The sequence below is a fragment of the Mytilus galloprovincialis genome, chromosome 1 (genome assembly GCF_965363235.1).
Source record: "Mytilus galloprovincialis chromosome 1, xbMytGall1.hap1.1, whole genome shotgun sequence".
NCBI classification, from domain to species: domain Eukaryota; kingdom Metazoa; phylum Mollusca; class Bivalvia; order Mytilida; family Mytilidae; genus Mytilus; species Mytilus galloprovincialis.
This window is the reverse complement of record NC_134838.1, coordinates 44,876,794-44,904,502: the sequence shown is the minus strand read 5'-3', so window position 1 is coordinate 44,904,502 and position 27,709 is coordinate 44,876,794. Positions and strand designations below refer to the sequence as shown.

Sequence of the window (27,709 nt, the reverse complement as noted above, 5' to 3'; positions counted from 1 at the left end):
TTATCGCTATTTTGTGCATTTTCCTTTGATCTTTTTAATGATAATTTTTCATATCATGCTACTCGCATTAGATGGAAAATCATCGCTAGAAACTAAGGAGGCACGTGGCGTTGCTAATGAAATTGACCTGAAATTGACACGTCGTCATAAGTAAAATAAACAGATAATCGTTGGTAATCTCAGCTCGATTGCTTTTCTCGCTATCGCTGTACCGCCTCAAGCGAGAAAATCAATTTCGTTCAGATGGTCAACGATAATCTATAAGTACCTACACTATCTGTAACTCAATCAAGGTATTTAGGACCATATCTATTTTATTTTTTTTAAATGATAGAATTTTGAAATTGTCCAAAACATTTTCTTAAACCAAAGATTATAATAGCACGATATATATAAATCCACGTGCAAACTCAATAACAAACACTTTTTTAATATTCAGGACACACCATTTGTTTCACCAAAATAGCCAGTGGCAGTTTTTTTTTCAATATCATTCATGCATATTTTCCTCAAACACGGAACACCGATGTACTGTGAAATTTGAAAGCTAAACAAGCATTTTGATTAGATGAAAAGTATGTGCTTAAAAAAAGGATTGTAATTAGTGTAATTGAAAAGTATGTTCGAAATAAAAAAAAAAGTGTTTCCGATTAGTAATTTACGTTGATTTTTATTTATCTTGCTTTTTAGAACAAGTTTCTATTATTTAAATACAATATGCATATAATAATTCTGAATACCTTGGAAATAGTACAACACAATATTATAACTGTAGTAATTCATTATCCATGTAGTAACATTGTACACAAAAATTGAGGTACTATAAAACCTTGGGAAATCAAAACAAGAAGGAAAACGATGAAAAAGGGCAGCATTATACAATCATTGTTGGCAAATATGAAACATTTTCTTTTGTTTTGAGATGAAAAACATTTAGTCAAAACCTGTTTGCAATTTTATATAATAGTAACTTGTGGTAAAAGTGAATAAAAAGCGCCTACCAAAATAGTAGCATCAATGATACTAAATATATGAATCCCCTTCCCCGACATAACAAAATCAACCAAACAAAACCGGCATTTCTTTTTACGTATACGTTTTTATTCAGGAGGAAAATAATTTCCAGGGACTCCACAACTGTTAAAATTTAACAATTGAAATAGTAATGTTATTGATAAATGATTATATATTCAAGAAACCAAAACGAAAAACAAAAATGTTTTCATTTTTCGTTTTGATTTTAGAGAAATTAGAGAATCAATGGTCAGTAAAGAAGACAAAACAGTGTGTGCACTCTTATTTATACCTGTAGAGGGGCTTTGGTTGGTAAGTGCTTTATGGTCAAGGAACAGTGAATGGGCTATGGCACAGAATTTTCTAAAATTTTGACTACAAATTGACGATCTTAAGACTTATTTTTCGCTGATTTTATGTGCTTTGTAAACAAATATTCACCCAAAATGAAATTCAATATTTTTTTAATTTTCAGTTGTAGTTCAACAAGTCATGTATGCAAAATGTTATCAAAATCTGTGACATAGCCAATTTACTGTTCCTTGATCTTAAGAAGTCAAATTACACGGTTCAAATTACTGTATCATTAGCTCATCACACTGAGGTTGTGAGTGGCAAATTTGCGTGTGGGAGGTGAGCTTGACTCTTATCTTAATTGAATTCGATTGTCAGTTTTCCTACCAATGGTCGGTGTTTCTCTCTGGGTTTCCTCCACCAATAAAGTAATACTGACTACCACAAAATTTTCAATCAAATTGAATGTAAACCTGCATGCAATGTCAGTTTTAATGTTAGTGGCTCATAAGCTGTATCGTGCTTTCATTATTTTTCTTAGATTTCCAATAAAATATTACGATATTTAGGATGTGCAATGGAGTATGACACATGACAAAAATGAATTGTTTTTTAATTATTTTATTTACAAAAAAAAGTATGTACACATATGCATTATGATTGTCTTTCTATTGCTATTGATATTTTATATATATTCAATTTGCTATTTTATAATGGATATTTCATTTTTTATATTTTTGCCACTCTACAATTTCAATGGTCATTGAACCATGCATGTTTTAGCCCTCTTTTGCCAAACAGACTATGAAAATTGTACATTTACAGCGAGTCACCTGAGTCTATCAAACTGTGCTAACATCTATGCACCATAGGTAGTCTTTTGAGAATGTATGACACAATCAGATTTTATTTTATGACTTTTCAACATTTTTCCTGCAATATCTCTTACAACTGGAGGTATCCACTAAAGATCTTCTTTTGAAAATATGAAGCGTAAATGTATCAAACAATCAGAATATTATTGCTTTTTAAGATTCTGATGAATTGTTATTTTCATCCTTTCGGCCATATCGTTTACGTCTGACGTTTGATGATTTTGGTTTTGGTGAATTTGGTGGCATAGGAATAAATTGTGTTAGTGGCATAGGAATATATTGTGTCTTTATATTCGTTCCAGAGCGGATTTTTATAATTTGCCAATTCGAAGAAAGAGTTTCTGTTGGTTGACATTGGTTACCGTTTGTTATGCAATCTGGAATAAGTTTTTTAACAAATGTTTTCAATGTTCCATCATTTTCTCCTGCATCTTGGAAATCATTTATTGTACTGCCTGAGCTCGAGCTCTGAGTGTCATCTACGGTAGTACTTATACTTTGAATGACTGCAATATGCTGGTCGTGCAGTTTCTTGAACAATTCTATCACTTTGCTGTCACTCATATTTTCGATGACAGGAAACAGATCTTTTTCTTGCACCTGATAAAACCCTATCAGTTCGCTTTCATCCAGCTTGTGAAAGATGTCTTCAGTTGGATATTTATCATCCACTTCAATATCCATCGAAGTTTGGTCTAGTTCTAAACAGCTCTGCAGTTTTTCTCTTTTTGTTTGTTTTCCGACATTCCAATTTTGTTTTCTTGTGGTATTTAAAATTGCATTCGAAGCGGGTCTTTTATCGTCCCGCTGTTTTGTTGATTTAGACATTCTATTGAAAGCTGTTGTCTTATCAGTCTGATCTGTTGCTGGTTTGGACATTTTATTGGAAGCTTTTGTTTCATCGATCTGCTGTGGAGCTGATTTAAACATTTTATTTGAAGCTGTTGTCTCATCAGCTTCTTGTTGTGCTGATTTAGACATTTTATTGGAAGTTGTTGTCCTATCAGTCTGTTGTTGTGTTGATTTAGACATTTTAGTGAATGTTGTTGTCACATCGGCCTGCTCTGGTTCTGATTTATACATTTTATTGAATGCTGTTGTTTTATCAGTCTGCTCCGGTGCTGATAAAGGCATTGATCTCACAACTTCACTGTTATCTTTCTTTTCATTCCTCACCTTTTTTACAATTAATATCTTTTTCAAATTTTGTGGCCAAGTATGAATTTGATCTGGTACTGGGTAGTTGTCCGGTAATTCTATTTCTGTTTGCTTTTTGACATTCCTTCTTTGTGTTCTTGTGGTACAATATTTTTCAGTAACGATGTTGCTTCCTTTATCACTTTTGCTTTTAGGTATATAGCAATTTTTACCAGATGACTTATGCAGCCTGGAAAATCGGTATTTTCTCTCAGAGATGTGGCAATCTTTACCAGTTGCCTTTTGCAGCCTAAAAGTTGGAAACTTATTTTCCCACTTTACCCTTTTCAAAGCTAATTCTGAGTTCATATCAAAAGTTTCACTGTTTGCTGTTGTCTCAGCAGTTTTCTGTGTAGCTGATATAGACGTTGATTGCGTAGGAATAACTTTACTTTTCCCTTTCATTTCATCCCTGATCTTTTTTACATTGGATGTCTCTTTCATATTTTGTGGCAATGTATGAATTTTATCTGGTTCTGGGTATCGGTCTGGTTTTGCTCTGTCTGTTTGCTTTTCTTCATTCTTGTAGTAATTTTTACGAGATCTCTTTTGCAGCCTAAAAGTTTTATACTTATTTTTCCATTTTGGCCTTTTAGAACCTAATTTTGGGCTCATATCTAAATTTTCATTGGAAGCTGTTGTATCAGCTGGTTGCTGTGGTGCTGGTTTAGACATTAATTCTGTCGACATATCTTTACTTTTATCTTTCTTTTCATCCTTGATCTTGTTTAGAAATATTGTCTTTTTGATGTTTTGTGGAAAGTTCTGTAATGGTGGAAGCAGTTTTGGAGTACCAGGGCGATAAATGAAGGGATGTTCTTGCATGCATGTTTTCTCTTTGTCAGGTAACACTGGTGGTAGTTTAAGAGTAGTGTCAGAGAGTTCTTTAGCGTATATTATCTTCTTGTTTGGTAACAATGGTTGCCGTTTTAGAGTCTCGGAGAACGAATCTTCAACGTATTTCATCTTCTTGTTAGGTAGAAGTAGTGGTAGTTTTACTGGAGTAGAGGGTGACTTTTCCTCGTATTTCATTTTCTTGTAAGCTAGCAATTGTGGCAGTTTTACTGGAACAGGAATTTTCAAGCTCTTATCATGCTTTTGGAGCTCGTTCATTTGTGTCTGCTCCTTTCTAGAATATTTTTTAATTTCCTTGCTTTCAATAGATGGTTCAAACATATTACACTCAATTTCAAATTCATGATTCAGGAAACTAAGTTCTGAATCGAACCTACGGCATGTGCAGCTAGAGTCAACGCACTCGCCTGTAATGCACTTGTCAGATTCTAGTTTGTTTTCATGAATTGGTGTCATCACGTTTGTTCTACCAGTTTTCCCAAAATATAACCTGGTGTCACCAATAATGACAGTGTTGGCTTCGATCATTTGTCTTTTATACTTGTTTGTGCTACCATAAGATGAAATCAGAAGTTCCTCGTTGAAAAGTTGGTAATGTTCGAGTTTGACGTCAAGAATGAATTTGTGGAAAGGATTTGGAATTCTTGAGCGGTTGCTCTTTTCAATTGTTTTGTAAACATTTTTTAGGGTTTGCTGTTTATCAAGAAGAAACTGTTTCTGTTTCCTTAGGTAATGCAGCCTATCTTTCATGGAAATTTGTAGATTGTGCATGCATCGCTTCATAACATGTCTGTCAGCCTTTTTAAAATCGATCCATTGCTCTATTTCTTGCCTGAGCCTATTCTCGGAAAGTTTGCTTGGTTGCATGTTTTGTAGTTTGTTGCAGGTTGTTTGGATTGCTTCCCCTTTTTCTTGAACTAAGCACTTCCAGTTGGCAAGCAATCTGAAATAATGTTTTATTTTTGTTCTTTCTGTAAATTATAGCGATTCGCTACATAGAAATACCACTTCTTAAACATGATACTAGTACATTAAGTCATTTTTTTTTTTTTTACATAAATCAGTTGTATAGAATTGGACTCTTATTAAATCAGCAAGTAGTGGTTGGTCATTCTTCATTTATGTTTCTGAAGTGGTGACAATACGAATACGAATGCAAAACCATATTTAGTTTTTAGAGGATAACCTAATATGTTGGCCTGTGTAACCCAATCAATTCCAGTCTAAGTACAAGGTAGTACCAGTATGCCATAATAATCAAGCATTTCCTATCTTCTTATATTTCTATTAATTAAGATATTGTATCTATATGTGTGTATGTGTACCCGATGGCATTGTGTTAGTTTTCCTGATTTCTTCGTCCGTTCTGTGCTGGAGGTATGTTAGTAAGTAAGGAAATAGTTTATGTATCAGTGTCTCTTGCTTTAACTCGAATAATTACAGCGCCCCTTACGGTCATTGGTCGAAAATATGTCGTAAGGGTGAGGTAATACGGTATATTTTGCTGTACTTTATGGTTTTGGGACATAGACTTGAATTTGATATTGTCTCATATTATATATTTGTATAAAGATAAACTAGACTTACTCATTCCCTGCCCTGTCTACGTTTTCCACTGTATCATACTCTATCTTGAATCGCTGTCTTCTTGATCCGACTACAAAATACACAAAGCTTTGTATTAGTTCATGATGTGGTATGTTGATTCACATTAGACAATCCACTTATTGCAATCAGTCTGATCCATTGTCATCGTTTATTTCTGTTCAATTTTGCAATATGAATAGATGAGTTGGGAATATATGTTAATGAGATGATGAAAAAGCGCCAAAACAAATAAAAAGAAGAAAGAAAAGACTTATTGAACCAATATACAGTTTTAAAAAAAATATCTGTACAATGTCAAGCTCCAAGTTCAGAAAAGGTGTTCACAAAAAAGATACACTATACACTATCTTAAAACTGTCAACAACACTTTACCGAAAGGAGAAAACATGAAATATAACTGAGCGTTACCTATGACTATGTTTTACATTTGTCATTTCGGGGCCTTTTATAGCTGATTATGCGGTATGAGCTTTGCTCATTGTTGAAGGCCGTATGGTGACCTTTAGTTGTTAATTTCTGTGTTAATTTGGTCTCTTGTGGAGAGTTGTCTCATTGGCAATCATACCACATCTTCTTTTTTATAGGTTCTAGACATAGTGCAGGCATATCAGTGTTGGATCGAAAAGAGGGGGGTTCGGGGTTGGAACCCTCCTTTTAAGATCATCAATGCATTTGAATTAGGGTATAAAGTTGGTTCAATCCAGTAAAACACATTGCCACACAACTCCATTTCCAAAAGTGCTTAATGTTACTAAAGGCAAGCAGGTCAGGGACTGGTTCCATCCATTTTTAAAAGGACCGGAAGTCCAACCATATGTCCATATTCAAAGGCATTGTTCGTCAAATAAAAAGGGGGCTTTCAACCCCAGGACCGTTCCTCTTTCTTTTTGTGCTCCCCCACGGCACGTTGTAGGTATGAGATGAAAACATTCTGTTCTATACTGTAATACTTGCCGCTGTATTTCGATATCGATTTGATACATCAACGTTATGTACGATATTTTTATGAGTATTTCAAATCATATTAATGCTAAGTATTATAACAGCACGGAGCTACATGTTAATAATTCGAAAACGATATAAGTCAGGTTCATGCATATATTTTTATATAGATTAAACCGTTGGTTTTCCCGTTTGAATGGTTTCACTTTACTAATTTTTGGTGCCCTTTATAGCTTACTGTTCGGTGTGAGCCGAGGCTCGGTGTTGAAGGCCGTACCTTGACCTATAATGGTTTACTTTTATAAATTGTTATTTGGATGAAGAGTTGTCTCATTAGCACTCATACCACATCTTCATATATCTATATGCACTAAGATTACACACATAAAAAAGGTTGCTATTCTTCTTTTTATAAAGAAGCCCTCCCTTATTATTTTTCCAAACGAATTTAAAGACGATTTCCATTTAAAACAAATAGTCCCCTGGTGAGCAAACAAACTGAAAAAGGAATAACACGCGATGAAGTGGCTCCTTAAACTTACTTCTTTCTATCGTCTTCTTGTGCACAACCTGCTTTGTATGTGCTATATTTTCGACTGTATCACTACAAAAGAGAAAAAATATTTTTTTGATTTCATATTTGCTCATCTATAAAAAGCAAGACTTGTCATCTTGAATAAGACCATATAAAACAATGATGTATTGTATGGTGAAGGTATATCTCTGTGGTATTACATGTACATTATTCATTTTCTTTTATTTCATCTTCTGACATCGGACTCGGACTTCTCTTGAACTGAATTTTAATGTGCGTATTGTTATGCGTTTACTTTTCTACATTGGCTAGAGGTATAGGGGGAGGGTTGAGATCACATAAACATGTTTAACCCCGCCGCAATTTTGCGCCTGTCAAAAGTCAGGAGCCTCTGGCCTTTGTTAGTCTTGTATGATTTTTTATTTTAGTTTCTTGTGTATAATTTGGAGTTTAGTATGACGTCCATTATCACTGTACTAGAATACATATTTTTAAGGGGCCAGCTGAAGGACGCCTATGGGTACGGGAGTTTCTCGCTACATTGAAGACCAATTTGTGGACTTCGGCTGTTGTCTGCTCTATGGTTGGGTTGTTGTCGCTTTGACACATTCCCCATTTCCTTTCTCAATTTTACATATTGCGTTTATGTTTTAATTTTGAATCAAAAGAGTCTGTTTGCTATACAAATATAGAGACATGCTACCTCGTTGACCAATAGTTCTACCTCGTTAACCAATAGTTCTACCTCGTTGACCAATAGTTCAAGATATCTTTACAAGACTATTGTCCTAATCAGTCATTTTATTTATCATTATGTTTTCATAAAACTACCGCACGGTTTCATAACGGAAAAAGTAAAATAAATTGTCGGTTATTTAAAAAAAAACTGCAATCAAAGTAAACAATTTACACATCTACTTTTGCATAGGTACTATTTCTGTACTAAAAATCTGTCGTACTGGAAATCTACTTTTAATATTCAGTACTATTTTGTTACTTTAAAATTATTGTTATATTTAGGTACCTGTATTTTACAGTACTTGATTTGTACTTGAAATTTAGGTACTACACTAAAGATTTTGGGTTACTACCGTTACATTTTCAGCATTTTGAAAGTTTTTCTATTTCAAATCTCTTAAAATTATGATTTTCAAACATGGAATATTCTATAATTACTGTACCAAAATATTTAGTAAAAATCAAGTACTGTAAAATACAAGTACCTAAATATTACAATAATTTTAAAGTAAAGAGATAGTACTAAATATTAAAAGTAAATTTCCAGTACTACATATTTTAGTACAGAAATAGTACCTATGCAAAAGTAGCTGTGTAAATTGGCAGTTTTTTAAATAACCGACAATTTATTTTACTTTTTTCCGGTCAAATCTTAAAAAAAACTTGTCTCATCATTACATGTAGACCCAGTAGTAGTTGCTTTTTTTATATACTAGTCTCATATATTATCTTGCTCTCTGAATTTGTCACTTTGATTTAGTTGTGGTCAAAGTTTAAAGAGCTGTTTTGGGGGTTTTATTTTGTGTTTTTTTTTTACTACAGGGGCATCTTTATGGTGTTGTAATATAATTCGCAATCTTGCGCGACTGTATGTGGTTCTACTTATACTATTTATAATGGTAATAAAGTAATTTTATAAAACATTTCGAACATTAGGTATAGTTCTATAATTCTTTGATATACATACATTATTAAAATTAGCATAAATTAATATAACATATGCTTACCGATCGTTTTTCTTTCTTTCATCCATAACTTTTAGTATACATGGATTAAAATTATTCAATATATGTTTACTTCTTGTATAATCACTCCTTACTTCGACTGATGTAACTGTGTAGTGATGAATAGGAGGTGCCGTCACTTTGACAACGTTTCTTCTATTGTGACGTTCCTGTACCTTGATATTTACCATACATGCGCTGAAAAATCTTTTATATTGCAACGCACGCGTTTTACGTGTGTCAAGTTAGTGATTGCTATTTTTTTTTGTAGCACTGCAAAAGTTTCCATATGTGGACGATTCACTTATCAGAAATATGCAAAGATAACAAGATCAGGCGTGGATTCAGATATTTAGAAAAGGAGGAATTCATCCCCCGGTCCCCTTTCCACCCGACAATGAAATGGACAGTCGCAAATCACAGGTCGAGTATAACAGACAATACCATAAACAAAAAGAATAAAATTGAGAATGGAAATGGGGAATGTGTCAAAGAGACAACAACCCGACCAAATAAAAAACAACAGCAGAGGGTCACCAACAGGTCTTCAATGTAGCGAGAAATTCCCGCACCGGAGGCGTCCTTCAGCTGGCCCCTGAACAAATATATATACTAGTCCAGTGATAATGAACGCCATACTAATTTCCAAATTGTACACAAGAAACTAAAATTAAAATAATACAAGACTAACAAAGGCCAGAGGCTCCTGACTTGGGACAGGCGCAAAAATGCGGCGGGGTTAAACATGTTTGTGAGATCTCAACCCTCCCCCTATACCTCTAACCAATGTAGAAAAGTAAACGTATAACAATACGCACATTAAAATTCAGTTCAAGAGAAGTCCGAGTCTGATGTCAGAAGATGTAACCAAAGAAAATAAACAAAATGGCAATAATACATAAATAACAACAGACTACTAGCAGTTAACTGACATGCCAGCTCCAGACTTCAATTAAACTGACTGAAAGATTATGATTTCATCATATGAACATCAGGCACAATCCTTCCCGTTAGGGGTTTAGTATCATTCCATCATAACATATATGAGAAGAACATAACCCGTGTCATGCCAACAACTGTTTTTAGAATAAATGTGTTTAGTTTCGATGCAAAGACCTTATCAGTGACTCAATATTAACGCCAAAATATGCAATATTTAATGACTTGACAACAGTCTCGTAATTATATCCCTTCTTAATAAGTCTATTCAAAGGTTTTGTAAGTTTCTGAGGTGAATACTGACACCTTTGTGCTTTATAAAGAATATTTCCATAAAAAATTGGATGTGAAATACCTGAACGTATTAGAAGTCTGCATGTTGAACTATATTTACGAATGATGTCTTTATACCGATGATAAAATTTAGTGAATGTTTTGACTAGTTTGTGATATCGAAAACCCTGGTGTAATAATTTTTCAGTAATACATAAATTTCTCTCGTTAAAATCTAAAACATTGTTACATACACGAGCGAATCGTACAAATTGAGATATATAAACACCGTAAGAAACCCGATTAAAAAGACAAACAATTATAGTTAACAAACATTACAAAGAATACTAAGGAAGCATCCCGAATCCCACAAAAACAAAATTGAGGCGGTGATATTAATGTTATTTTCAATCATTCCGAAATTTTATAAAGACACACACTTGTTTTGATTTGACTCGATTGCTGTAAGGTCTACAACGCTTTGATTTGATTTAAAACTAATATTCCTAATGCTATTGATTATAATTATATAAGTTCTGAAATCAAACTTCTGTAAAAATATAAATATACCAAATATTCTCTTTCCTCGTTTTGTAAAAAATAGTGTAAACGTGAAAAATCTGATAAAAAATCTCTAGATTCTTATTTAAATAAATGTATGAATGTTGTAATAATAGAATATTACTTTTTGAAAATAATTTAGAAGCAAATAATAGAGTACGATATTTAGCCTATTTCCAGAATAAGAAAAAAACTTCAAGACCTTTCAAAGCGGTTTGTGTTCTTACGGTGTTTATATTTCACAACTCGTTCGCTATGCCCGTGTCAGTTGTGACGTGTTTTTTTTTTTTTTATTTTAACGAACGAAATCTATGTATTACTAGTAAATTATTAAGTCAGGGATTTCGTTACCATAAATTACTTAAAACCTTTACTAAATTTTCCCATAGATATAAAGATTTGGTTTTGAAGTTTGGTTGTACCTGTAAAAAAAATATTTCAAACGGGATAGCACATGCTAATTTTTACGGAAATGTTGTTAACCGTGTCCGGAAATTCAGAAACGATCCTGGTAAACTTATCGATCCTTTAAATAAACTTATTCTCCTGGTATAAACAACCCATCAATGTAGACATAAAACCAATTCTGTACCAAATATTCAAGTATAACCAATACTTGTACCAAATATATATAAACACTCTGAATATACACGCCATAAAAGGCTATAATAAATACCAAAAACTTTATTAGGGGATAGTCACACGACAACGCCGATGCTCTATATTTAATATGAAATAAACATGATTCATAATCATACATATATATACACATATAATATATAATTCAAACATCAGTATCAAACAAAAAACCCTTCAAATATAAAGCTGAATAAACTTTTAATCAGAAGTAAAATTTACCAAAATTCGACTGTTCAGATTGACGGTGTCGTGCTGAATGATTACATGGGCAATAAAATACCGCGAAAATAATTTTGAAGCGGGAAAACCTAACGGCCTCTATGCTACATTGATGAAAACATCCAGGAGAAATTAATTTCACTCTAATGCACTGCCCGTTTAAACGAATGAAATGACAATTCTTAAAGGTTACCAATTCAACACTGTAATAAGCTCATTGAATATTGTTTTTATTGGTATAAATATTGATTTTGTTATCAGTAATTAAAAGCAAACTAAATATTACTAGTATATGTTTTATACATATACACATTCATGGATCTACCATCTGTCGATACTTGTATCTTGGCATTGCACAAGGTCGTGTTTTTCTCTGACTGTTTATGACGTCTTTACACTAAATCCATTGAATGTTGGATGTATACGGATTGATAATTTAGTCTTTAATTCCACCTTATGTAATACTGCTGTATTTTGATTGGATGAGAAACATGGTATTTTTCACCAATTTCTATATATTGAGATTTTCTTTTCTCTGTCGGGGTATTTGCCATTAGGGAAATCCATGTGCCGGCGTATTTGCTAACAAATACCATGGCAGATGGGGAATACCATGTCTAAAAATAACTCAATGAATTATTTCTATTCTAATATGACAAGTTCATGGTCATTCTAAATATATGGTTCCAGATGAAATATTTAGGATAAAAAGCATCATTATTGAATTTGAACCGAATGACGTGAAAATTCCGGGAATGACGTCATTAGATAAAACTCAACGAAAACGAATTGTCAACCGGTCACATAAAACTGGAATCCACTTGTATTACGCTTCACTGAAACTGATGAACAAAGTGTAGTAGTCAGCCGAGAACCAGCTTATTATCATAAAAAGGGAGATATATATACAGTCAGTGATTGTACATAAAAAAAAGATAAGAAATGATTATACGGTCAATGAAATTTGACTGCACAAATAGCACAGCTGCAGTGTATACAAAAATTATACATTCAAGTCGAAATTTCATATGATACCTGATTATAATAAACTTTCTGAGGTGGAACATTCGGTGGAACTAAACAATTATATCATGCTTACAAGGGGTATTTGCCAAAAATACCCCTTGTAAGCAGGATATATTTGTATAAGATCCATAATTTTTTTATTAGTTGTTAGTGGCTTTGAACTAGCTGTCAGTTAACTGCAAGTACTCTCAAATCTGTACGTTGTGTCTTTTTATTGTTGGGATGTACAAGTACACGGCCACGTCCACTTGTATTTTTGTCCATTTGATGAGTTAAGCCTTTTTCAACTGATTTTTATAGTTCGTTCTTATGTTGTACTGTTATACCACTGTTCCAGGTAAGGTGAGGGTTGGGATCCCGCTAACATGTTTAACCCCGTCACATATTCTGCCACGGTATGTATGTGCCTGTCCAAAGTCAGGAGCCTGTTATTCAGTGGTTGTCATTTGTTCATGTGGTACACATTTGTTTTTCATTCATTTTTTTTTTGTACATAAACAAGGCCGTTAGTTTTCGCGTTTGAATTGTTTTACATTGTCATTTCGGGACCTTTTATATCTAACTATGCAGTATGGACTTTGCTCATTGTTGAATGTATGGTGACCTATCTATATGTGTCATTTTAATCTCTTGAGGAGAGTTGTCTCGTTGGCAATCATACCACATCTTCTTTTTTTTTTAAATTTAAAGACTCATAACTGTACAAACAGTTTTAGGATATTCAAAGATTTGCAACACTTTCTATACAATTATTTATCTGCTTTTTATCTCTGTTTTCCACCGTTTTTTTTTTTTTATTTTATCTATTGAAACTATGTTGATTTTTTGTACAATTCAAATCTATACTAGTTTTATATAGATTTATGCGGTATGGGCTTTGCTAATTGTTGAAGGCCGTACGGTGACCTATAGTTGTTAATGTCTGTGTCATTTTGGTCTTTTGTGGATGGTTGTCTTCATGGCAATCATACCACATCTTCTTTTTTATTTTAATCCAAACTTTATTTTTACTAAGATAACAAGTGTGGACACAGATGAGTGTGGATAGTAAGTTTGGATGTTTGACAGTGTTTTATGATAAATGTAGTTCTATGATTTTCCTATATGTGTTATTAACTGTGTTGCACGATGACAACCAACCGGAGCATTAGGAGTATTGTTTATTTTATATTTAGTTTAGTTTTTATGTTCAAGACAGGCATGGAAGAGACACTAATTGCATTAGTTACCAAATGATTATGATAGAATATGTTCCACATCTTTGATTTTGGATACATTTTATAGCTAGGAGAGCAACACATAATAGGTTCAATTTTTCTGGATTTTTTTTAATTGGGAGATGATATCTGAGAACATGATATAAGGAGCCTGTAATTCAGTAGTTGTCGTTTGTTTATGTGTTACATATTCGTTTTTTCTTTATTTTTTGTACATAAATAAGCCTGTTATTTTTCTCCTTTGAATTGTTTCACATTGTCATTTCGAGACCTTTTATAGCTGACTATGCTGCATTAGCTTTGCTTATTGTTGAAGGTTGTGCGGCGACCTGTTATTGTTAATTTCTATGTCATTTTGGTCTGTTGTGGAGAATTGTCTCATTGGCAATCATATCACATCTTTTTTTATATGTATTTGCTAACTATTTGTATGGTTCTATTTATATATACTGAGTGCCAATGAAAACGCAACACTTGGTGTTTCAAAAATAATATTTATATTAGAAATCATAATCTTTCAAAATGAATTGTTCTTGAAAATTAACAATTCTAACAATAGATCGATATCAAACAAAAATGTTTCATTGTCATCTTTCGGGCGCAATAGCTAAACGAAACATCCAATGTCGAATCATCAAATCACAATCCTAACAAAAAATGTTACAACCCCGTTGTGCAGCGCAATCTCGACAGCGCCGTGGAATTGATCATCCCGGACGTTTAATGTGATCTCGAGGAATGTTATTCCACTTGTCCTGTAAAGCAAACTCAAGCTGACTTTATGATATTGGTGGTGGTTTTCATCGTCTAAACCATGTAAAATCTAATGCAAAATTTGCTCTATCGGACCTAAATCTGGCGAAACGCACGACTTTTGGCCAAGGCGGCTGCCAAATGTCTATGTAACCACCACTGATGATTTTTGGTACATAATGAATGATTTTTGGTCTACATAATTCGATGTTTACACCAGACAGCCGTTTAGATGTCGGCTGTGGTGGTCCTCTTTAACCGTTGAATTTCTGTGCAAATGGTGCTTTACTGAAATTGCTCCATAGGATCTACCGTGACCACCATTGAACTCACGTGACCTTTGGACATCCATCAGAGTCGATATCGGATATGTTAAAGACCAAATGTATCGGTTTTGCTGAGCGTTTCTTGCTTTTTGAACCCCGGGATGTGGCTTATCATTAACTGATCCATTTTTGTTGAATTTGTGGATGATTTGGGTTATTGTATGCTGTGAAAGGCTTCATTGAATCATGCCCGAAACTGCATGTCGCTGGTTGTCAGAAAGTCCTGGCATTTACTCAGATGTTTATTGCAGTTTCCTTACAATAAGGGCGGTAAAAATTCATGACATTAGCCAAGCTTTAAATGACACAATCGTGAAAATGGTGCGTATGTTGAAAAGCGGTGAACTCGGTTTATATCCGTTCAAAATAACCCTTACTTCGCATTTGTTCCAAAAATTACCCAACCGTAAAGTTGTCGACAATTGTCTTTAAAGTCATTTGCAACCAACTTTACAAAGTTCTAATATAAAATAAATAAAAATTATCAGACTTTTTTGAAAAACAAAAGTGTTGCGTTTTCATTGGCACTCAGTATATCTTTGTGGTGGCTTGTCAGTATCATTAGTAAAACACTTTAAAATGTTGAATTGATCCTCAGATTAGAAGACATTTATTGGTTTTTAGTAATGACAATGCCTAACAATGATGCTTGGGCCTGATGAGCTAGAAAGTAAGCTTCTGTGTTGTTTTCTATCAATTCTTTGATAATATCTCCTTCAAAGCTGGTGAAAGCAAAACAAATTTGGTCAATGGACAAATAATGTTTGGTTCAAACAAACAAAAAATGCTTTTATCTCCCTGTTACTTACATTGTACATAGAAATGATAATACTTGGAGACATCCTTGTACATGAGAGTTGTCTGTAAAATCTTTATTTCACAAAGAATGCATTGCATAACAATGAACCGAGCTCAAAGCAAAGCACTTTAATAATTCACTTTGACAGAGAGCTCAATCCAGTGATATACTTTGTACTACAGGTCCTTCATGAACATCCATCAACCAGAACCATATCTCAATAACATGCCATTCTACATGGTTGGATCAGAAGTCCTGAAAAAGACATAATTTTTTTTTATCGTATTTAAAGTATATATGCATAGGCTAAAACCTTCACAAATTTGTGGTATAATCATTCAGTGTCTGGCAACTATCAATCGCTTCATGCACAAACTGATATAGGTTGAGCATGAGTGCCCCTCTGTTGGAAATAAAAACATACCTCTACCTAATTTTAGTCAACTGATGAAGAAACATTCAAAACTATAAAATGTTATCTAAGACTTGTCAGTGTCTATATATAGCTATTCACCATCGCCACTGAATCAGTGATATATGTACACATAAATACATGTAAGACTAAAATTAAAGTACATATATAAGACTAAAACTGACATTCGGTCTTTACCTTTATTCCCCAAGTCCTGTTCAAATCTGATTCACGATAACGACCTAGATAGTTCTCTATTTCTTTATGGAAGTACAATCTCAAAGATACCTTCATAAAGGTAAAATATAAGAAAAACTCCACTTCAGTTCTTATATGACAGAAATAGATTTATCGGAATTCAGAGAACTCTCGCATTTTATCAAAACTGGGAATTCCCTTCAACGTGTTTCTAAATTTATAAAAACACTAAATATAAATACTGCTTAATTCTGATTTTCCGTGTTGTTAAAAACACGCATATAAGTCAAGGGAATTATCAAACATGAAGATTATGAAAAGAACATTATAGGAAAGTTGTTAAAGTTCAATCCCTTTGTTTGTTTTTACCTTTTAAAGCAAGACAATCATAAGAATCTGAGATGTTCCTTAATGTTTAGAATAAAACGAATGACGTGAGGGCAATGCTCTGAGCCACCAGTATAAGTCTACAGATTGCTTGAAAGCAATCGTATCCCAAAAATTGTTCCAATGAAGATAAAGGCAAGCCTGGAGGGGATTCATTACATTTGGAACAACTTTTCTGAAGGATGGATACGTATAAAAATTAAAATATGTAATAAGATTGCCAATAAGACAACTACCCACAAATGTTCAAATGACAAAGCAATTATAGGCAACCATACAGCCTTCAAAAATGAGGGAAACTGTCCCAACATGAAAAGTATGCATTAATACAATTGAGAAGAGTAATGGCCTGATTCACAATTCCACTAATAAACAGGTCGGGAACATCTACCCTTCAAATAAACCAGATGCTCCACAGGCGCAGCTTGATACTACAGCAGAGGCCGAACCCTGAACAGTTGGGGCAAGTATGGACACAACATTAAAGCGTGATACAGCTCTGAATTTGGTTTGTGATCAAATAGTCAAAACAGAATAGGTTTCTGACACAGAATGAATGTAGTCTAAGAACTTAAAACATTTAATATTAAATTGGACTTTTACCTATTGTGGTCCTTTATCCAAAAATCTTAATACATGGTTTGAGGCACTTGTCGCAGAAAAAAATCCTATATATAGACTTAGGGGTCAACCATTTGATATTCTGGGGGAGGGGGCAGGAGGATTTGTTTTTGATCGGTTATTTATTTTTGTAATCTAAGAGGACAAATTATTCATTTTCTGCACTAGTGAAGCAAGATTTTTCATTTTCATTAAAGCAAGGGACTGATTATTCATTTTCACAACTGTATTTATGATATTCGAAAAACATACAATTTTTAAATGATTTGTTTATTATAAACAACATATTTGAGTTTCCTTTAAATTTTTATTTTGACATTATTTTTTTTTTGCGTACCGAATGCTATAAATTTTTATTTTGACATTTTTTTGTGCATGCCGAATGCTATAAATTTTTATTTTGATATTTTTGTTGGCATGCTGAATTGATATGTACGCAGTTGCGTGTTGGCATATAGGGAGCTACGCGCCTGAATACAAAATATATATTAAATAACTGGGAATCCTCCCCCTTTATAAGTAGAGACAATCCATAACCTCAGAAATATTAATCTTAAATTTATATAAATGAAAAGTAAGCTTCCATAAATAAAATTCAACAATGTTTCTTAAAATTGGTAATTTTAAGTGGTATAGTCATACCCCAACATGTTGACCATAGATAGACAAACAATTCACTTGCATTCGATTCGCATTTGAACTATGTGTTTGTTAATGTAAACCGTTTCAAATGTGAATTAAACTAATTCAAATTAGTTAATGTCAATGCAATCCAATTCAAATTAGGTGTGAACTCAGTATGATTGTCAGGTAGTTTCAAACTGAAAGATACTTTTAAGGGAAGGGAAAGAAACGGATAAAACCATGTGTGTTACAAACACTGTTTATTCAAGTCAGAATCCTGGATCTCAATAGTACTTTCATAATGTCAAATAAAAACATGAATATGATAGTTACATACAATGCTACATGTATTTAATACGTATTAAATGACATTTATTTTAGTTATTGGTAATTAGGAAAAATCTGAAATTCAGGTGTAAATTGAGACAAACAATATCACTGAATGCAGTTTCTAGTCAAGTGACCAGCAAACATGGAAATCTACCTTTTGAATGAAAGGAGAACTCTTACATTGAAAATGAATGATGTAAATCTAGATTCTAATAATAGCCGAAGGGAGCTCACATACACAACAGTTAAAGCATTGCTGAATTAGTGAACAAAGCATTTTTCTCATTAACTTGAAAATCCACCTATTATAATGGAAAAAACCTGAATTTTAAGACATAAATTATAAAATTCCTGATAAAAAGCGGTGCCGAGCATGCATGTAATATGCTTCAAACATATTCAAAGAATAAAGTTTTATAACTTCCTAATTGTCATTTCCAAAATTTATCAAAACCTAAATCTTACTGTGGATTCCTATATTTTTCGTGGATGTCAATTCTCCTGGATTGTTGAAAACTTGCATATTCATCAATATTTGAATTTGTGGTTTTAACAATCCAGACAGACAAATAGCAATAAGGTGTTTAGGAAAACATGACCTAAAACCTCCTTCATATAAGACAAAAATACATGGGAACTCATACTGAATGGTCAAATGTGTTCAATATGAAAATTGCAGTTAAGATGGTAAAATCACAAATCAGCCGTTACTGTAAATGGACTATGACTTTTGAGCAAATTTAAAGGGGAGCAAATGCCCTTTCATTTGGTATGCAGGTTTCAAAAATAGAGGGAGAATAAGAGGGAAAGTTGAGTCATCTTTTTAGACTTCAGTTAAACTGAGACTACTTTAATGTGTTATAGTAGTCTCAGAGTTAAATAATGACTTATGAAGTTATGTAGACTTACCTTCTAATTAAAAAAAAATCCACAATACTCAGAACTATGTCTAATTCACTTTGACTACTTATATGCAAACCTGAAAACAGAAAAATATATCATAAAATAGTGATTGAAAGATTCATCACACTTTGAAAGGACACGTGTTACACGGGGAGCATGTTTGTTTACAAATAATAATGTCACGTGATCGCGCAGACCTCACATGTTGCATCGCCCTTACAATCCACTATAATACATAACCCATTGTCATGCAAACATGAAACGTGAATGTGATTGGTTATCAAATAATACAGAAATAATGCATGTACGAGGGTCTGGATGGGGGGGGGGGAGGGGGGGAGGGGGGTCTGTTATTCTGTAAACATTTAATTTTCACCCCTTTTTTCTCTAATCTTTAAAAAATAACCCCTTTTTTCTCTAATCTTCAAAAAATTAACCCCTTTTTTCTCTAATCTTCAATTTTTTTGCCCGTTATTCTCTAATCTTCAATTTTTAAGGGCATTATTCTTTAATCATTTAACCCCATCCAAACCCTCATGTACAGTTTATGAAGAAATTAGTTCATCAAATAGATCGATTTTCACTTTTGACACGAATGACACGAATAGGTCGGGTTGACATTTTTGTCATCGGGGATAATATTGAGATAAATGGGATAAAACTGACCGTCAAAAAGTTCTAGAGAAGCACATCAGTAGAACCTTAACATTAATTAGTAATACTTACCAAAATTTCTCTAATTAATAAACTATATAACTGAAATTTCACAAATATAACGGTAAATAATTTAGATGGTGGTGGTGATGCTGGTTAAATTGGCGCGAAATAATATTCTTACTCCTATTGCTTTACGTAAAAAAAAATGTATAGAATTGAATTTGACTAAAGTTGAGCATAAAAAAAACGTGAATATGCAAAAGCCTGGTAATATATTAATGATAAAGTGTGTATAAATTTCCGTAAACGAATTTACCCGTATACTTCACTAAGAATTACATTTGAGCGCATTATTTATTTGTGAATCGGTTTATATAACCCCGGTTGAACTCAGGGTCGTATTAATGGAATTTTTTGCGTTGCTTTTAAATCATTGAGGCCATCTATTTTTATTGCGGGTTTCCACATCTTTAAATCGGAATTATAGAAAAAATGGAATGTTGTTAGCAGAATCAAAACAGAAATGATGAACACTGCAACATTTTAAGCAAAAAATAAATAGGATGGAGGATCTGTGTATTCACATTATTTGTAAAACTCTCCTTATTCCTGTGAAGCGTGTGCTTTACATCGAGGCTTTCTATGCTTATCATCGACGCCACAGTACTTCAACCAATCAGACAACGTTTATTTGGGGCATTCGACCTATTTTAACTCAGATTTTGGAATTTTTTAATCGAAATTATAGAAAAATGGAATGTTGTTTGTACATATAAAATAGAAAAAGATGAATACTATTAGCTAAAGCAAGTTTGGATGGGGTTCTGTGTATTTACATTGTTTGTACAACTCTCCTTACTGATGCCATATTTTGGAATTTCCGTGACCTAAATGGTTCGCGAAAATTAATATTTTTATATATAGTATAGTAACAGCAGTATGAAAGCCGTGGTAAATTCACTCCCAATTGACGTCTCGACCGACCTTATAGTGTAAACAGGAAATATAAACAAACATCATATATACGTAAATTTTTTCAGTAAAATTACAACTCAAACTCTCGAGAACTCAAACGATCGTCTGGTTCATAATTTTTAACTTTGTCTACATTTTAAATTCGCAGAGGTACACATCGATGTTGTCCCTAGCTATTAGATCTAAATTCTTCAATCGTATTTGTAATCTGTCGCTTCAAAACTGTTCAACTGCGTGGACTTCAATAAAATGTGGGCCTTTAAAATTTTAATTTTCATTAAGGGCATTTACTTGAAATGGTCTTGGTAAAATAATGAATGACAGAACTGATACACTCGAAACTACTCGGCCTTTCTGGTTGCACGAAGAAATAACGTTATTGTACTGCACAGCGAGAATGACCGAGTAGTTACGATTGAGAACTGATATTGAAAAGGTCTTGCTAGAACATGAATAACAGAACCGATATTGAATAGGTCTTACTAAAATATGAATTACAGAACCGATATTGAATTGGTCATGCTAAAATATGAATTACAGAACCGATATTAAATAGGTCTTGCTAAAATATGAATTGCAGAACCGATATTGTATTGGTCTTGCTAAAATATGAATTATAGAACCTATATTGAATTGGTCATGCTAAAATATAAATTACAGAACCGATATTGAAAAGGTCTTTCTAAAATATGAATTACAGAACCGATCTTGAATTGGTCATGCTAAAATATGAAATACAGAACCGATTAATAAATGGTCATGCTAAAATATGAATTACAGAACCGATCTTGAATTGGTCATGCTAAAATATGAATTACAGAACCGATATTGAAAAGGTCTTGCTAAAATATGAATTACAGAACCGATATTTATTAAGTCTCGCTAAAATATGAATAACAGAACCGATCTTGCATTGGTCATGCTAAAATATGAATTTCAGAACCGATATTGAATAAGTCTTTCTAAAATATGAATTATAGAACCGATCTTGAATTGGTCATGCTAAAATATGAACTACAGAACCGATATTAAATAGGTCTTGCTAAAATATGAACAACAGAACCGATATTTATTAAGTCTTGCTAAAATATAAACAACAGAATCGATATTTATTAAGTCTTGCTAAAATATGAATTACAGAACCGATCTTGAATTGGTCATGTTAAAATATGAATTACAGAACCGATATTGAATAGGTCTTGCTAAAATATGAATAACAGAACCGATCTTGAATTGGTCATGCTAAAATATGAATTACAGAACCGATATTGAATAGGTCTTGCTAAAATATGAATTACAGAACCGATACTGAATTAGTCATGCTGAAGGTTACAAGAGCGCAATTATTTGTTTACATTCAACCGGCAACTTTTTTACCCCAAGATGGCACTCAGAAAAAAAACTTTGAAGCTCCTGATTGGATGATGCAAGTTGGAATTATTTTTTATTTAAAAGCTTATCCATTTAGGTTTGAAAATTGGTGAAAATTAAATTCATATTTCACAATGTGTAGAAGATAGAATTTTTTTATTAACTGAGGATCCTTTCAAAATTAGCCTTTCCAATTTAGTGCGGAATTAGGAAGCTTCCATAACAACTGCATTTTAGGGCACTTTGTGCCGCATGACCATATACTTTTTTTTTTGCTGTAATAAAAGGCTGACATCTATAGTCTCAGGAACTGCTACCCATTTTTTTCTAGTTTGTTTATTCTTCAAGAAATAAATTTTTGAATACCACTGGGGTCCTATGGAAAATGCATTACAAATAATTGCGCTCTTGTAACCTGAAATATGAATTACAGAACCGATATTGAATAGGTCTTGCTAAAATATGAATTACAGAACCGATATTTATTAGGTTTTGCTTAAATATGAATTATAGAACCGATATTGAATAGGTCTTGCTAAAATATAAATTACAGAACCGATCAGGAATTGGTCATGCTAAAATATGAATTACAGAACCGATAATTAAATGGTCATGCTAAAATATGAATAACAGAACCGATCTTGAATTGGTCATGCTAAAATATGAATTACAGAACCGATATTGAATAGGTCTTGCTAAAATATGAATTACAGAACCGATCGTGAATTGGTCATGCTAAAATATGAATCACAGAACCGATATTGAATTGGTCATGCTAAAATATGAATTACAGAACCGATATTTATTAGGTTTTGCTAAAATATAAATTACAGAACCGATATTGAATTGCTCATGCTAAAATATGAATAACAGAACCGATATTTATTAGGTTTTGCTAAAATATGAATTACAGAACCGATATTGAATTGCTCATGCTAAAATATGAATTACAGAACCGATATTGAATTGGTCATGCTTAAATATGAATTACAGAACCGATAATAAACGGTCATACTAAAATATGAATTACAGAACCGATATTGAATAGGTCTTGTTAAAATATGAATTACAGAACCGATATTGAGTAGGTCTTGCAAAAATATGAATTACAGAACCGATATTGAATAGGTCTTGCTAAAATATGAATTACAGAACCGATCTTGATTTGGTCATGCTAAAACATGAATTACAGAACCGATATTGAATAGGTCTTGCTAAAATATGAATAACAGAACCGATATTGAATTGGTCATGCTAAAATATGTATTACAGAACCGACATTGAATAGGTCTTGCTAAAATATGAATTACAGAACCGATATTTATAAGGTTTTGCTAAAATATGAATTACAGAACAGATATTGAATAGGTCTTGCTAAAATATGAATTACAGAACCGATCTTGAATTGGTCATGCTAAAATATGAATTACACAACCGATAATTAAATGGTCATGCTAAAATATAAATTACAGAACCAATCTTGAATTGGTCATGCTAAAATATGAATTACAGAACTGATATTAAATAGGTCTTGCTAAAATATGAATTACAAAACCGATATTGAATTGGTCATGCTAAAATATGAATTACAGAACCGATATTGAATTGGTCATGCTAAAATATGAATTAGAGAGCCGATATTTATTATGTTTTGCTAAAATATGAATTACAGAACCGATATTGAATGAATAGGTCTTGCTAAAATATGAATTACAGAACCGATCTTGAATAGGTCTTGCTAAAAGATGAATTACAGAACCGATAATTAAATGGTCATGCTAAAATATGAATTACAGAACCGATATTGAATTGGTCATGCTAAGATATCAATTACAGAATCGATATTTATTAGGTTTTGCTAAATTATGAATTACAGAACCGATATTGAATAGGTCTTGCTAAAATATGAATTACAGAACCGATCGTGAATTGGTCATACTAAAATATGAATTACAGAACCGATATTAAATAGGTCTTGCTAAAATATGAACTACAGAACCGACCTTGAATTGGTCATGCTAAAATATGAATTACAGAACCGATCGTGAATTGGTCATGCTAAAATATGAATAACAGAACCGATATTGAATAGGTCTTGCTAAAATATGAATTACAGAACTGATCTTGAATTGGTCATGCTAAAATATGAATTACAGAACCGATCTTGAATTGGTCATGCTAAAATATGAATTACAGAACCGATAATTAATTGGTCATGTCAAAATAGGAATTACAGAACCGATCTTAAATAGGTCTTGCTAAAATATGAATTACAAAACCGATCTTGAATTGGTCATGCTAAAATATGAATTACAGAACCGATAATTAAATGGTCATGCTAAAATATGAATTACAGAACCGATCTTGAATTGGTGATGCTAAAATATGAATTATAGAACCGATATTTAATAGGTCTTGTTAAAATATGAACTACAGAACCGACCTTGAATTGGTCATGCTAACATATGAATTACAGAACCGATCGTGAATTGTTCATGCTAAAATATGAATTACAGAACCGATATTTATTAGGTTTTGCTAAAATATGAATTACAGAACCGATATTGAATAGGTCATGCTTAAATATGAATTACAGAACCGATAATTAAACGGTCATACTGAAATATGAATTACAGAACCGATATTGAATAGGTCTTGCTATAATATGAATTACAGAACCGATCGTGAATTAGTCATGCTAAAATATGAATTACAGAACCGATATTAAATAGATCTTGCTAAAATATGAACTACAGAACCGACCTTGAATTGGTCATGCTAAAATATGAATTACAGAACCGATATTTATTAGGTTTTGCTAAAATATGAATTACACAACCGATATTGAATAGGTCTTGCTAAAATATGAATTACAGAACCGATATTAAATAGATCTTGCTAAAATATGAACTACAGAACCGATATTGAATTGGTCATGCTGAAATATGAATTACAGAACCGATATTTATTAGGTTTTGCTAAAATATGAATTACACAACCGATATTGAATAGGTCTTGCTAAAATATGAATTACAGAACCGATATTGAATTGGTCATGCTAAATAATGAATTACACAACCGATATTGAATTGGTCATGCTAAAATATGAATTACAGAACAGACCTTGAATTGGTCATGCTAAAATATGAATTACAGAACCGATATTAAATGGGTCTTGCTAAAATATGAATTACAGAACCGACCTTGAATTGGTCATGCTAAAATATGAAGTACAGAACCGATATTGAATAGGTTTTGCTAAAATATTAATTACAGAACCGATATTGAATAGGTCTTGCTAAAATATGAATTACAGGACCGATATTGAATAGGTATTGCTAAAATATGAATTACAGAACCGATCTTGAATTGGTCATGCTAAAATATGAATTACAGAACCAATCTTGAATTGTTCATGCTAAAATATGAATTACAGAACCGATATTGAATTGGTCATGTTAAGTATGAATTACAGAACCGATATTAAATGGGTCTTGCTAAAATATGAATTACAGAACCGATCTTGAATTGGTCATGCTAAAATATGAATTACAGAACCGATATTGAATTGGTCATGCTAAATTATGAATTACACAACCGATATTGAATAGGTCTAGCTAAAATATGAATTACATAACCGATATTGAATTGGTCATGCTAATATATGAATAACAGAACCGATATTGAATTGGTCATGCTAAAATAAGTAGTACAGAACCGATATTGAATAGGTCTTTCTAAAATATGAAGTACAGAACCGATATTGAATAGGTCTTTCTAAAATATGAATTACAGAACCGATCTTGAATTGGTCATACTAAAATATGAATTACAGAACCGATATTGAAATGGTCATGCTAAAATATGAATTACAGAACCGATATTGAATAGGTCTTGCTAAATTATGAATTACAGAACCGATCTTGAATTGGTCATGCTAAACTATGAATTACAGAACCGATATTGAATTGGTCATGCTAAAATATGAATTACAAAACCGATATTTATTAGGTTTTGCTAAAATATGAATTACAGAACCGATATTGAATAGGTCTTGCTATAATATGAATTACAGAACCGATCTTGAATTGGTCATGTTAAAATATGAATTACAGAACCGATTTTGAATTGGTCATGCTAAAATATGAATTACAGAACCGATATTGAATTGGTCATGCTAAAATACATTTTCTTATGCAAATTGGATAATGCAATTTTGCCAATTCGAATTGGATTCGATTTTAAAAAGCAGAGTGTGTGAATGAGATAAGCTAATGTGATTCGCATTCGAATCGAATTAAATGTAATTGCAAACGAGGCATTAAATTCAGAATAAGTGGTATGATTGTCAAGGAGATAACTATCGACCATAGTACAAATAACAAAGCAATTAAAGGCAAACATATAGCCTTCAAAAATGAGGAAAACCTTGTCACAACATGAAGAGTATACAACATTTCAATTGGGCGGATTTCCAACTAAACAACAGGTATACAAGAGCCCCCATCCCCAAATGAAGGATATCGCTTATTTTACTGTTTACTGTTACTATTTAACTATATATGTTTCTATATTGAGGAAGATTATCACAAAATTGAGTTGTTTTCGCAACAAACAACAATACTATAAAGTTACATACGGAATATGTACATTTAAACAATTCCTAAAATATAATGGTATATGGAAATTTCGTCTATAAAGACGTGAATTTTACACCCATTCCCCGTTGCTCTTGCCAGTTGTATGCTCTAGAAGGAGATTAAATCCAGTGGCGGATCCAGAACCTTTCCTAAGGGGGGGCTCCAGTCATGCTTCAATGATTCCCTATATAATCAACCAAATTTTTCCCACGAAAGGGGGACCTGGCCCCCACCCCACCCCCCCCACCCCCCTGGATTCGCCTATGAAATCTATATGCATTAATGTCTATTCAACAATTGCATTTGTTGGATGAAATTTGATGTGATATGCTATACATCTACCTCTATAGGCGGATCCAGTAGGTTGATTATATAAAGAATCACTAAAGCATGACTGGGGCGCCTCCCTTTTATGTCAGTCAGTGGGCCTCCTCAAACAAGTTCTGCATCCGCCACTGACCTCAGTACTGACAAAACTATCATAGAGACGTGTAAAAACCTGACGTCAAATTGTGTATTATAGAAGAGTAATTTAATTTTGAATGTAACGTGTTTTCTGATTGGCTGACGTCGTTATGATTATCAGCTCATAAACATAATTTAGTCATGTGACCGTGACGTCATCTACGTTTTTTACTCCGGTTTAAAAAGAATTAAATTATAAGCAGTGACTGTAATATATTTTCTGTCTATGAAGAAATAACATAAAAAATGTGGTGCACACTTTAAAATAACCAGCTACGCCGGTTATTTAGTGGGCACCACATTTTTTATGTT

General features: G+C 32.8%; 1 long non-coding RNA gene across 1 annotated transcript; it reads right to left on the bottom strand.

Annotated features, from left to right (window-relative positions):
- Nucleotides 1–1,913: 1,913 nt before the first annotated feature.
- LOC143075607 (uncharacterized) lies at nt 1,914–9,197 on the bottom strand. Its single transcript, XR_012978369.1, has 4 exons — nt 9,066–9,197; nt 7,328–7,389; nt 5,823–5,892; nt 1,914–5,178 (listed from the first exon to the last, which is right to left on the bottom strand). It is a non-coding gene; the product is annotated as an uncharacterized LOC143075607 (long non-coding RNA).
- Between the last annotated feature and the right edge of the window lie 18,512 nt (nt 9,198–27,709).